Consider the following 15,000-nt stretch of genomic DNA (forward strand, 5'->3'; position numbering starts at 1 on the left):
CAGTTCCTCTGATGTTTACATCATTTTACTGTAAATCGTCCTTTTAAAACAAGACAACCACACTCATACTTCTACTTTTCTCTTTGAGTTTATTCTGTTTCGGTTGTCTCCCTGATTCATTTTTTCTTTCTTCAATCGTTCTTTCAGTCTGTCTGTGTTTTGCTTTTTGTCTCTTGCTTATTTCTGTGCTATCTCTTCATCTTTCTCTCTCTCTCTCTCTCTCTCTCTCTCTCTCTCTCTCAATGTTGCCAAAAATAGATTCACTCTGCGTTTTTTTCAGTCTCTCTCTTTCTCTCGAAACCTCTTGAAACAGGAAGCAAGAAGAAGCAGTCACCACAGCGCACACACGGATACACACACACACACACACACACACATACATACACACACACACACACACACACACACACTCACACATACAAAATGTGCTGCTTTTGCAAGACTGTTGTCCTTAATAATCAGCAATATTTTATGATCAAGTTTATCCTTTTTGACTCGTCTGTAGCTCGCAAAATCAGCATTTGTCTTTTGACCTACTTGGGTTGTGTGTGTGTGTGTGTGTGTGTGTGTGTGTGTGTGTGTGTGTGTGTGTGCCTCGCTGTGACATCCCCCTGACTTGGAGTACCTCATGAGTTGCAGTCTGAGTCAACAGCATGAAAAAACACATCTGCTAATGACACTTCATGGATGGGCCACCACCGTGTGTGTGTGTGTGTGTGTGTGTGTGTGTGTGTGTGTGTGTGTGTGTGTGTGTGCTTGTGTGTGAGTGAGAGAGAGAGAGACAGAGAGAGCTTCTTGCTCATTCTTGTGTTTTTCCAGCCAGTACTATGTCCTCCATCTTCCCCTGCTAGTTGTACCACTACTATTACTATTACTACTGCTACTACTATTACTATTACAAGTAGACCTATTACTACTACTACTGTTACTGCTACTACTACTATTTACTGTAAACTATTACTGCTACTACTATTACTATTACAAGTAGACCTATTACTACTACTACTATTACTGCTACTACTATTTACTGTAAACTATTACTGCTACTACTATTACTATTACTATTACTATTACTACTGCTACTACTATTACTGTTACTATTACTATTACTACTGCTACTACTATTACTGTTACTATTACTATTACTACTGCTACTACTATTACTATTACAAGTAGACCTATTACTACTACTACTGTTACTGCTACTACTACTATTTACTGTAAACTATTACTGCTACTACTATTACTATTACTATTACTACTGCTACTACTATTACTATTACTATTACTACTGCTACTACTATTATTATTACTATTACTACTGCTACTACTATTACTGTTACTATTACTACTGCTACTACTATTACTGTTACTACTGCTACTACTATTGCTATTACTATTACTACTGCTACTACTATTACTGTTACTATTACTATTACTACTGCTACTACTATTACTATTACTATTACTACTGCTACTACTATTACTATTACAAGTAGGCCTATTACTACTACTATTACTGCTACTACTACTATTTACTGTAAACTATTACTGCTGCTACTACTATTTACTGTAAACTATTACTACTGCTACTACTACTATTAAAACTATTACTACTACTACTATTATTATTGCAACTTTTACTGCTGCTACTACTATTAAAACTATTACTACTACTACTATTATTATTGCAACTTTTACTGCTGCTACTACTACTACTATTGCTACTATTACAACTACTACTACAGCTACTACTATTTTACTACCATTACAACAACTACTACTACTACTACTACTGCAAATATTAGTACAACTACAACTACAACTGTTACTGGTGACTATAGCAAAAGGACAATATGAAATCATTACACTAATCACTTTTTTTATATTACAATACTTACAAAGCATTATCAAATTGCATAGATATGAATGGATGTACAGTATAGCTGGGGATGCAGGGGATGCAACAAGGGATGCAGTTGTTCAGGGTCAAAGGTCAGAAGGAAAGACAAACAGAGCCAGTGTTGAGGAGCGCTGCCTAGTGAACACAAGGCGGTAACAGAGAGAGACACTTTCAGCTCTGTTGGGGGAAAACATCATGTATCGAGACGTTTTGATCGTTGAAAATGTCACAGTTGGCTGTGCAGGGGTCAAAGGTCATCCGTTTCAGTAGTTGTCCTCGGTTATTTGTGAATCTTACTGGAAACAGACTGAGTGAAAACAAGAGAGTGAGTGAGAGAGAGAGAGAGAGAGAGCGCTACAGTGCGCTGGCTGTCCGGGTGACTGTACTGGAAGGATGTGGCTTCCCTTCTAAAAACATCACATTTTATTTTTATACAGCTCACTGTGTGTGTGTGTGTGTGTGTGTGTGTGTGTGTGTGTGTGTGTGTGTGTGAGAGAGATGTGTGTGTGTGTGATGTATTTTGTTCTGAGGTTTGTAACACAACGGTTATTTTTTCCAGAGTGCGATAGAAAGAGGAAGATAGATAGCTAGATAGATAGATAGATAGATAGATAGATAGATAGATAGATAGATAGATAGAGAAGAGAGAGAGCTAATAGCAAATGAATTTCCTCCCCTGCTGTTTCAACTATAGATTTTCTCGAGTGAATCTCTATTGATGACTGTAAAATAGCTGGGGATTGCCCCTCTCTCTCTCTCTCTCTCTCTCTCTCTCTCTCTCTCTCTTTCTCCTCCTCACTCCTATCCTTCTCTCCTGCCAATATCCCTCTTCTCCTCCCTCTCATTTCTCCTCTCCTCTCTCCCTGTGTGCAGCCTGTCCGGTCTCTATAGTGCTGTCTCATTCATTACTGTGGTGTTGGATGACTAAGTTTTGCAAAGGCACCAACGATTTGATTTGAATTGATTTCTTATGACTTTGAAGATGCGTTACGCAAAAAAACAAAAACAAAAAAATTAAGCGGTGTGGAATCTGGACAAGTTACCTTCCATATTCCCCTTTGAACAAATCACCAGCTGATTTAAATACTGTTTCTCCCAGAATGGCCGCCATACTTTTTTGTTTTGGTGTAGTAGGAATCAAAAGTAGCAGGATATTTATATTTTTAAATGCTCAAAAATGACCTTTTTGCTCTGGCTTTTAACTAGGTGTGTAATGTTTGTAGTGTTTTAGCTCATCTCATTTTTCTTATTTGTATTATTTCATATTGTGTCTTGTTTTATTCTTTTGTTTTACCTCTAAATGTTCTGTGCATCGGTCTCTATCGCTGTCACCTGTCCATTTCTTGTCTTATCTGCTGCACTGGAAAGCACTTTGAATCGCATCCGGTTGTACAAAAAGTGCTCTATAAATAAAGTTCTGATTGTTTGATTGATAGGATCCAGCAGGGAAAAATAGAACATAAACATGAAAATAGAATACAAACAATTTGGGTCATATAATAATCATACGCAGCAACACGAGAGACATTTCTCACGTTGTTGTGTTGCAAAATATGCAGTTCTGAATTTTATGACGCAACACCAACGCATGTTGCAGTGTCATGTGTTCAACTGCTACATGAACAACTACAAATGAAGAAGTGGTTGTTTCCGGTGTGAACACCAGCAGCCGTCATAGTGGCCGACTAAAGCCTGTTGACTGATTCTCAGTCTCTAAATAGCTCAGTGTGACAGCAGCCAGCAGGCCGCTGTGGTTTCTGTCGCAGCTAATTAGAGGCGATACGATGAAGGAGGATGTCAGATTTGAATGTTGACATGTGAAAATATTAGAAATGCCTCTCTTCATTTAAATTCCACATGGGATATTCCCCGATCTTGCATTCTCGATCTGTTTAAAGCATCGCTGTTGTCCCGTGAAAACCACGTGACTCTAGTTTGGGTGATTTTCATGTTTTCACTTCACAGGATTACACGCTCCTCAGAGGGTTGAGGAAGCTCTCTGACCTCTTGGGCTTTATGAAACCAAAAGAAAATAAAGTCAAAAATGCATTGTGATCAAGCTAAAACAAGGCTGTTTTTCTATAGTTTAAAAAAAAGTTGACATTTTGGAGATACAGGGTTTTCACCTGGCAGTGACAGTAGACATTTACCATCTTTTTTTCAACTTTTTCTTTCGGTTGTGATTGAGAATGCGTAAAGCAGAGAGTGTGTTAACTCTGTACCAGTAAGCACACTCTGAGTGGGAAGACCTGCGCGCTCCTCTGACCTAAATTGGTGAAGAAGAAGAAGAAGTTTTGATCCGTCACTTACTGTGCACAGAGAAGATTTCCGTACCCAACACCAGAATTTAAACTGGGCAAATAGAGCGAATCTACGCTCTCTCAATCCGGGACGGGACGCTCTCAGTTTGTGTTTGAGGCCGATAAGACCGGTGTATCTTGAAAAATCTTGCCTCTCGCGGCTTTAAGACGTTGCTGCGTTTTGTTGATACATTTACTTTAATTGCTGGTGCTTTATTTATTTATTTATTTTATTTTTTTCTTTCATTTAAGCGTTCCTTTTTTTAATCTCAGTCAGCAGAACGCTTCGCGGGGCACTTAGCTCCGTCGGGCCGCAGCGCAGCTTTCCACTTTCCAGGCTTGGAACGAGGCTTCCTCCTCCTCTTCCTCCTCTTCCTCCTCCTCTTCCTCCTCCTCTTCCTCCTCCTCCTCCTCCTCCTCCGGCTCGGTCCAAGGACGAACTGGCACAAAAAATATAAGGACAAGACGACTTATAATCATATTAGGCAGGAACGCTTACCCAGCCCAATCTGCCCTCCACCGCCAATTTCTCTCTATTTCTCTCTCTCTCTCTCTCTCTGCCAGTCTCCCTCGTTCTGTCTCTTCCTGCCTTTGTGTCTGCCATTGTCTCTCTCTCTTCTTCTCTCTCTCTCTCTCTCTCTCTCTCTCTCTCTTTCCTTAGTCATCAGGCTTAAGGCTGAGCCAGACAGTGAATCATATTAGAGTTAGAGGTATTGGCAAGTTATCAGAAAGACAACAAACCCCCCCTCCACCTTGTTTTTTTTTCCAGCTTCTCAATCTAGTTAATGAAGCCACACACACACTCACACAAATTGCCCCCCAAATATACACACACACACTCTCTCTCTCTCACACACACACACACACACACACACACACACACACACACACAAATAGCCCCAAACAAACACACACAGACGCAAACATGCACTCACTCAAATACACACCCACCCACACATGCTCACGCAAGTATACACACTCACGCAGACAGACCCCGACACACACACACCCTCTTCACACACACTCTCACACACACACACACACACACACAGAGGGTTCTACCAGGAAAGAAACTGATGTTTGCGAAAGAAAGCCACATCCTTTGAAACGAAAGAGGAGGAGGAGGAGGAGGGCGCTTACTGTTTTCTAAACAAAGAACCGATCGAATATCACTGTAAACAATGAGGGAAATGGAGGGAGCGGACAGAGAGAGAGAAAGAGAGGGAAGGAGGGAGAGAGAGAGAGAGATGGAGGGAGAGAGATGGAGGAAGAGAAGGAGATGGGAGGTGATTGCGTGGAAAGAGAGGTGTGTATTTACTGGTTTAATGGAGGGAGGCGCTGGTCTTTGTCCAGGCTCTTTTGTATTTAAACTAGGTCTCAGCAAAGCACAGTCAAACAGGTTGGAGTGTGTGTGTGTGTGTGTGTGTGTGTGTGTGTGAGAGAGAGTGAGAGTGAGAGTGAGAGAAAGAGAGAAGCACAGTCAGGTGTGTGTGTCTTCTTTACAAGATGTAAAGAAAGTGTGTGACGTTAGCATTGTGTGCACGTGTGTTTGTGTGTATGCAAGTGTGTGTGTGTGTGTGTGTGTGTATGTGTGTGTGAGAGAGTGAGAGTGAGAGAGAGAGAGAAGCACAGTCAGGTGTGTGTGTCTTCTTTACAAGATGTAAAGAAAGTGTGTGACGTTAGCATTGTGTGCATGTGTGTTTGTGTGTATGCAAGTGTGTGTGTGTGTGTGTGTGTGTGTGTGTGTATTTGTGTGCTTTCTTGTACTTTAAAGGGAGGGTGCGACACCTCACTCACACACACACTCGGTACAGAGGAGATCAGGTAGCGATGGGAAACGTGTGAAAGTGCCTTCATGTGCGTGTACAACAAGCATATGTAAATGTCTTGTGTGTGAGTGTGCGTGAGTGTGTGTGTGAGTGTGTGTGTGTGTGTGTGTGTGCAACATGAGTATGCAAAGGGGTGTGCACACATGTAAATGCCTAAATGATTTATTCCAGATAAGTTTCTGCTGTACAAATGACAGCAAAACAAATATCCACAGCATTCTGCACTGATTCTTACAAGCACATTAAAGGTGCAATGTGCAGCATTTGTAAACATCAATATATCATGGTCAAATTAATAATGATACCTCGGTATAATTACTGTAAACAAATGAGACCGTGGTCAAAAGGATCAGTCGCCTCTATCTCACACCAGCGGTCTTGTTAGTGTTCGTGTTTCTCAAAATTAAGACCACATTTCCCATAAACCCTGCTGCATCCTGCCATAAATAGAATGTTACTACCTGGGTCAAAGGTTTCCTCTTTGTCTCTACTGAAGAGGGGAAACATGTTTTGTTTTTTTTGCGTGTGTGTGTGTGTGTGTGTGTGTGTGTGTGTGTGTGTGGTGCGTAAAACACAAGTGCAGGATTCCCCTTTAGTCTGAGGAATACATGGAGGAATGAAAGACAGAAGAAGAAACTCGCAAACGGAGCGCAATGAGGCTTCTGCTTCTGTAGAAAGCCACACACACACACACACACATGCATGCACACACACACACGCACACACACACACACAGACGGTTTGTCATGCTTTCTGCTCCAACTAACCACTCGGCGAACTCTCTTGTAGAAAGTCTATTTTTGTCGCCCCATGTCTATGTTTGAGAAACCGAGCTGATTCTAGAAACACGCTGTTACTGTATATGGTAACTCCCCAACCTCTCTCTCTCTCTCTCTCTCTCTCTCTCTCTCTCTCTCTCTCTCTCTCACTTTTTCTTTTTGCCTTTGTTTATGCATTTACTCCTCTTCTACATCTCTTTTTCTCTCTCTCCTCTTTCCTCTTCTGTCTCTCTCTCTTTCTGTTTCTGCTTCTCTCTACTTCTAGTTTTTTTTCTCTTCTGACATTCTGTTTTTCTCTCACTCACTCTCTTTCTCTCTCACAGTCTCTCTCTCTCTCCTTTCTCTCCGTCTCTCTCTCTCTTTCTCTCTCTCCTCTCTCTCGTCTCTCTCTCCGTCTCTCTCCTTCTCTCTCTCTCTTCTCTCTCTATCTCTCTGTCTCTCTCTCTTTCTCTCTCACAGTCTCTCTCTCTCTCCTTTTTCTCCGTCTCTCTTTCTCTCTCTCCATCTCTCTCCTTCTCTCTCTTTCTCTCTCTCTCTTTCTCTCTCTCCATCTCTCCTCTCTCTCTGTCTCTCTCCTTCTCTCTCTCTCTCTCTCTCCTCTTTCTCTCTCTCCGCTCCTCTCTCTCTCTCTCTTCTTTCTCTCTCTATCTCTCTGTCTCTCTCTCCTCTCTTTCTCTCTGTCTCCTCTCTCTATCTCTCTCTCTTCTCTCTCTCTATCTCTCCATCTCTCTCTCTCTCTCTCTCTCTTCTCTCTCTCCCTCTCTCTATCGCTCTCTCTCTCTCTCTCTCTCTCTCTCTCTCTTCTCTCTCTCCCTCTCTCTATCGCTCTCTCTCTCTCTCTCTCTCTCTCTCTCTCTCTCTCTCTCTCTCTCTCTATCCTCTCTCTCTCAAGCGGTCACTGTGGAAGTCTGTCAGTATGAGTGTACAGGCATGCTGCGCTGCAATCTGTTGCCTGTCAAATTAACACACACACACACACACACACACACACACATCCAAACACACACACACACACACACACACACACACACACAGCCCATGCATATTTTCTCACATATTCTCTCCCTCAAGCCAAAGACATATATGCATTAAGTGTAGCTGTGTAGTAACACCCACATTTGCACACACACACACACACACACACACACACACACACACACACACAGGTTATGCAAGCAACTGAGGGGGCGAGATCATGTCGTTACCACACCAAGGCTGACCTACACACACTGCAGAAGAACACACACATGCATGCACGCACACACACATGCACACACACACACACACACCCACGCACACACACACACCTCAACACACCTCGCTCTCCGTCTGCCTCTAACTCTTTCCGTTATTCATTTTAGAATAACGGAATTTTTTTCTGTGTGTCTTACTTTGTTTCTCTCTCCATTTTCAACCCTTCCTCCTCTTTCTTCTTCTTCTTCTTCTTCTCTCTCTCTCCCTCTCTCAGTTTCTCGGTGAACGTTACGATGGCAACGGCAGCATCGGTTGTTGTGGAGATTTGATGTTTGACTTGAAATAAAGGTCTTTTGAGGGAGGCGGGGGTCTTGCCGGGCAGACAGTCTCTCAGTCAGAAGTGAAACCGCAGGTCACATCGAGGAGCGACACCCAAAAGCTCCGAGACCCGAAGTTTCCACCGAGTCTCTAAATCAAATGCCAGTAAAAGGTTAAATTGGTGAGTTTATCACCTCAGTCCTAATGGGTTTTTTTATTTTTTTTCATTTTGCTGTATTGATCTGATCCTGTTTGGCGGTGTTATGTTTCTCAGTTTCATAATCTAATGATGTAAAATGAAGCAATAATTCACTGCCGTGCCGCCATCTTGGACCTCAGGTTGGGCAATAATTCAATATGATCATTTTCTATCTTTGATTATAGAATCATATTGTGATGAAATAATGATATTGAGTTACCGTGATACACATTCTGTTGTCTAAATTAATGCTAAAAAGCAAATGCTATCTAAATAATAACGCTATAATAATAATAATAATAACAATAATTAATAATGCTAGCTCAGTTGGATGCAAACCAGACTGTATAACTGCATCGATTAAGACCTGCTTGAAGGAGTTTTTGCACTAGTTTTAGTGGATAGAGGGTTGCTGGGTTTGGGTTTAGTTGGCTTGAATTAATCCAATGTCTCTATATTAATATCTTGTTTGCAATTTGTCTTCCTCATAATGAATTCCGCCTATTTCAATGAAACGTTCTAATAAATGTCTACGTAAAAACCTTGAATTTGCATATCTGAAATACCAGGAAGTGGCAGGAAGTGGCCAGAGCAGAACAGCTTGCAAGAAATACCAATGAAAATATGGTTAACAGTATGGTATAACAGTGGTTGCATCTATTTTTATGCGTGTCAGCAGCTATACAAAAATGTTTCCAAATCACATTCACCCCTATCAGGTGAATGTATAATGTCATGTAATGAAGTGATGAATAAAGAAACATATAAAAGAACAGATATAAAGGATCAAAGAAGAATAGCATAAAGAACAGTAAAGAAACTGTAAAATCAGCTGGGATAAAAAAGATGCAGTTTAAGATGCTAAGGCTTCTAAAAGGCTGTTTCAAAGTTGGGGTGCCACTGCGGCCAACGCAGCGTCTCCTCCGGATGTTAATTTGGAGCGACAGGCGGCCAGGAGAACCTCGGTCTGAGGACCCGAGCGGCCTTTCGGTGTTTAGCGGAGTTAAAAGATCACTAATGCAGCTCGGGGCAGGCAGGAGCATTTAATGCCTCGTGTGCGCGGTTAAAAGAATCTTAAAGTCCGTCTGGAAGCGCGAAACCCTCCCGAAGACACAAAATAACCCGCCTACGTACAGACACGCACCTCCGCCGTCTAAACCGAATACTTACCTGATCCGGCGCTTGAACCGGGATTTCAGACTAAAGGATTTGGGCTGGAGAGGCAGAGAGTGCAGGGAGAAGAGACGCAGGATAGATGGAAGAGTTAAATGAGGGAAGAACAGCGAAGAGAGAAATGAAATATTAATGTCAGACCAAGGTGTACTCAGCTTCGAACACACACACACACACACACACACACACACACACACACACACACACACACACATCACAGATTCAGCTTTTGCATACTCACTCGTACACACACACACACACACACACACGCACACACACACACACTCTGAGAGGCCCGGTCCTCATAATCGAGTGGCTTTGTATAAAAGATGACCACAGACATTGTATTGTTGACTTTATCCTTCATTGAAAACACTCTAAACCAAGAGAATTTCCATTTTAGCCTCAAGCATTCAGCCACACACACACACACACACACATACAGTACCGACCCGCGCACACACACACACATAATAAAAATAGGCACACACACACACACAGGGATTTGTCTCCATTTTTAGAGCCTCCTCGGGGATATGAGGTCTAAATTTAGAAGGTCATTTTGTTAAACAAATAGAGCGTCAGTGTCTTGGAAGAGTGTCAAAACATACTGGACATGTGTTTGTGTAAGGGTGTGTGTGTGTGTGTGTGCGTGTGTGTGTGTGTGTGTGTGTGTGTTAATGTGCGTGTCTTGCATGTCTAGTGGGCAAACATTTCTCGTCATGCAACGATACACATGGCTATCTGAACCGTTCGCATCATCCATGCAAATAAAGGTTATTTTAACTTCTGTGTGTGTGTGTGTGTGTGTGTGTGTGCATGTGTGTGCGTGCATGTGTGTGTGTGCATGTGCGCTCTGGCCTTTTACAAATGCCATCAATTCGGTTATGTGTGCATTTATATAAACCTTGGAAGCTAATGGGAGAGAAATAGAACAAGGGGGAGAGAAAGAAAGGTGGAGGGAAGAGAGATGTGAGAGAAAAGAGAAGGGCGGGCGAGCGAGCGAGCGAGTGAGCGCGGTGGTGGAAAGGACAAAAAGAGGAATGGAGAGAGAGATAGAGAGAAGAGGAGAGGAGTAGGAGGAGGAGAGAGGATGAGTTCAGCTTCATTTGCATGGGAGATAGGAGAGAGAGCCTCTTACAACCACCTAGAGGGTAGACACACACACACACACACACACACTCACATTTACACACACATTTAGCAACAGTGGCTATTCTACTTCTGCAAGTCCTTCCAGTGCAACTCTTCCAACCGTCGAGTATTTCAGCAAAGTTTCAACATTTTTCAACATTGTTTACCAACTCGGTCGTAGTTCATTATTTCAAAATTGCTCCGTCCCCGGTGAGGGAATATGATGAACTCGTGTGACTCACCGGCTCTGACTGTAATTAGAAACCTCACACTGAAAACTTTTTGTTTCAGATTTTGAAAATTACTAGATTTGAACGTGGTAAATTGACATTAACACTCATACTGTATAATGCAGATTTTCAGTTTTGCTGTTAAATCTCAGTTTGTTGCCCCCTCTAGTGGTTCAGATCGCTCCCTCTGGAAGCTCAATGTCAGTTTTTGGGACGCACAATGCTCTTTTCAAGGTTTTCCAATTCTAATGTGAGACCAGGTTTGATACCTGAATGAGCCGGTGCGTCCGTCCTCATTCGAGTGACACTAATTTCTCGTGTGTAATATGGAGACTTGAGCTCAGAACTGCTTAAATCCCTGCTGTGTTTTTTCCCAGTGATAAACAGGAGGGGAGAAAAGTGAAATTTAAGGCGGGCAGCGCACCTTGAGTGCGACGCTGAGATGGCTGATAGTGCCTTTAATCCTCTAGGTCAAGCTGTTAAGACCACCAGACTGTGGAGGGTGACTTTTAGCCAGCAAATCACCGCGGTGACAAAGCAGATTATTATGGTCTAGACGCGTGGAGGTCCGCCCCATCCGTCACATTACGAAACCTGCCGATACAAGAGGGAGAGAGAGAGGGAGGAGGGGAGGAGAGCAGGGATGTAATGGAGGGGAAACCCACCTTAACTCAGTTTATTCACTTTTTTATTTGCAGAATAGAGTTTAGCACCTTTTTCATCTGACATACAGTAAATTCATAGTATACAACAGAGTAAGTAGCATCAAACTGATGAACTTCAGTCAAGGTAGGTAAAAAAAACAAACACAATTTCTGCTTTTCCTAAAGTATAATTAATTTTTCTTTATATTGGTGGTTAATGAATGACTGAAGCTCATGGTTTACCTTTTATTTACCATTACTGGACTGGAGGAGAGTGAGTGTTTGAAGATAAACAAGGCAACAGTAAACATGTCGTCCCCCACAAATGATGTCATCCCCCTCAAAGCCAATCAGTGACAACTAAGTCACCTTGTTTTGACCTGTAATTGTAGTCGTTGTCATTTTGAAGTGCAATGATGCCATGTAAGTTCCTGGTGTCATTCCTCCAAGTTTCATAAAAATCTGATCGGACATGTCTGAGATATCGCACGGGACAGATGAACGAATGATGTGGCGCCCCCTTTGGACCGATCAGTGTAATTTAGAAAATGTCGCAGCACACTGGTGAGATGCATCATCCCCCCCACATTTCACCAAAATTCAATCAGCCAGTGTCTGAGATATTGCACAAGATGGACGGACAAATGAGCGAACGAACGAACAAACAAATGTACAAACAAATATACAAACAATGTACCGCATCCTTTGGACCAATCAGTGTTATTTTGAAAACGTTTTAACGCAGTGGTGAGATGCATCATCCCCTAAATTTCGTCAAAATCTAATCAGAATTATCTGAGATATTGTGTGTGATGGATGGACAAAAGAACGAATGAACAAACAAATGAATTAACAAATTATGTAGCGCCCCCCCTTCAACCAATCAGTGTTATTTTGAAAATAACGCAGTGGTGAGATACATCATCGCCCCAAGTTTCATCAAAATCTAATCAGAATTATCAGAGATTTTTTTTTTTTTTTTTTTTTTTTTTTTTCACCTTTATTTATTCAGGGGAGTTTCACTGAGAGCAATGAGAGCTTTTTCAGGAACGCCCTGATCACATTCACACACATTCACACCTGGAAGCTGACCAGTACAACCACAGTCTGATCTGCTGCCACTGAGCAGCTCCACTGGAGCGGTTGGGGTTAAGGGCCTTGCTCAAGGGCACCTCAGTGGTGGTAATGAGGGAGGGGCAAGCGCTGCTTTTCACTTTCCCCACCCAGATTTATCCTGCCGGTCCGGGGGATTGAACCGACGACCTTCCGGTCACAAGCTCGCTTCTCTAACCTTTAGGCCACCACTGCCCATATTGCGTGTGACGGATGGACAAATGAACGAATGAATGAACAAACGAAAGAACAAACAAATGAATGAACAAATGATGTGGCACCCCCCTTGGACCAATCGGAGTCATTTTGAAAATGTTGTAACGCAATGGTGAGATGCATCATCCCATCAGGTTTCATCAAAATCTAATCAGACTTATCTGAGATATCGCGTGTGATGGATGGACAAATGAACGAAGAAATGAAAGAACCAAGGGAAGACCAAGCCATAGTCCGAAAAGGAAGGAGAAAATGGTAGCGAAGGAAAAGAGGGTGGAGAAAAGGGCGAAGGAGGTGAAGCAAAGAGGAGAAAGGAAGGATGAGGGGAAGAGGAGAAGTATCGACGGAGGGTTGAAGGGATGGAAAGATGAGGTAAGAAGGGGTGGAAGAAATAGAGAGAGAGCGTCAGAAATCGGAGGTTATCGACCGAGGACAGTAGGCGGAGGAGTGGGGAGGAAGGATGGAGGCGAGGGTTAAGAGAAAGCGGAAAGGAAGGATGGAGGATGAAAAAAAAAACAAGCGAGGAGGAAGAGGAGGAAGAGGTATCGATCCGGGGTCGTAAAGAGAAAGCCTGGATGGAGGAGGAGTGGACGGAGGGATGAGATGGAAGAGCGATATTGATCTGAGGTAAAGAATGAGAGTTAATGAGCGAGAGAGGAAGGAAAGAGAGGGAGAGAGAGAGAGAGAGAGGAGGGAAAAGACAGAGTAAGATGGATTGAGGAAGACAGCGATGGAAAAAGAGAGACAGAGAGAGGAACTGTGACCCAGTAACTGAGTAGAAAATCTATCTTTATCAGCCTTAACTCTGCCTTATCATTAGTATACACACACACACACACACACACACACACACACACACACACACACACTGATTGGACTTTGGCCTGCAGAAAGAGACAACCTATATAATTAAACCAGCCATCCTCCAGCACTTTAAGACGCTGAGATACTAGAAAACATAATGGCACTGGGATTTAATTTAAAACTGAAGCCAGAGGCCAACAGTATAGCTTACAGCAGGTAATCATTTCTGTGGTTATTAAATGTCTGACACTGTAAGAAGAGTTAATCTCCAACAGCTATATACTGTATATATTATATATATATATATATATTGGTTCTGGAAAACCTGAAATTCACCTGAAGTTCATCATTCAAAGTGTTTTCATTTTGTCAACCAGGTACCTCAGCTGCCTACGATTCCTTAAAAAATACCATAAATTGTTCGCGTTTTGCACCATAAATCATTTTGTCAGAGTAGGTGTCGCTTTTTTCCCCCCATGTTGGAAATCTCATGTTGTAATGAAACCCCTCCTATCTAAATGGATATCTGATTTATGGGGGTTTTATATCTAAAATGGGGTAGATTATGCTTTAAAGAGATTATTGGTGTCAGGATTGCCACAATAGTCATTCTTTTGAAAGCATTACACTACAAAAATCCTACATGTGCTCCTTAAACAGGTCAAAACACACACACACACACACACATGCGGGAGCTATCTGATTTCAAGGGTGTTAACTGGTGGCTATAATGAAACTTGAGCAAGAAGAATTGAGACATAACACTGAACTATGGCCGTGTAAACCGAGCCTCACGCAGAGAGTGACGCTGCTGAAGGCTACTGTGTGTTGACCCAGTAAGTCGACACTTCGCTAAATTAAAGCCAACCACTCCTAGTCAGGCGTTGACATGGCAACATGACGGTGTTTGTGTCCATAATCTCATCATACAAACGCCTTGCTTCTGAGTGAAGAATGAGTATATAAGGTTGTGGGGTCTGTGATGTGCAGGTTAACTGGGAATTCACCTTGTTTCTGAGCTGAAGCTGAACTAGGCAAGATTTTAATGTAAAAATACACCTGTTTTATCATCCATCCTCTCTAAGTGAAACCCTGTAGATTCTCCCTATCTGCCCAAATGAAATTCTGGTGTTGGTTTGGTCACTTCTCCGCCCGCAGAAAGTG

At 42.4% G+C, this 15,000-nt stretch overlaps 1 protein-coding gene across 1 annotated transcript in view; it reads left to right on the forward strand.

The window, feature by feature from the left end:
• The window catches only part of LOC139930342 (diacylglycerol kinase delta), an 88,074-nt gene that overhangs the window by 15,870 nt on the left and 57,204 nt on the right, over nucleotides 1-15,000 (forward strand).

Source organism: Centroberyx gerrardi, chromosome 23 (assembly GCF_048128805.1).
Source record: "Centroberyx gerrardi isolate f3 chromosome 23, fCenGer3.hap1.cur.20231027, whole genome shotgun sequence".
In the NCBI taxonomy this organism is placed as follows: Eukaryota; Metazoa; Chordata; class Actinopteri; order Beryciformes; family Berycidae; genus Centroberyx; species Centroberyx gerrardi.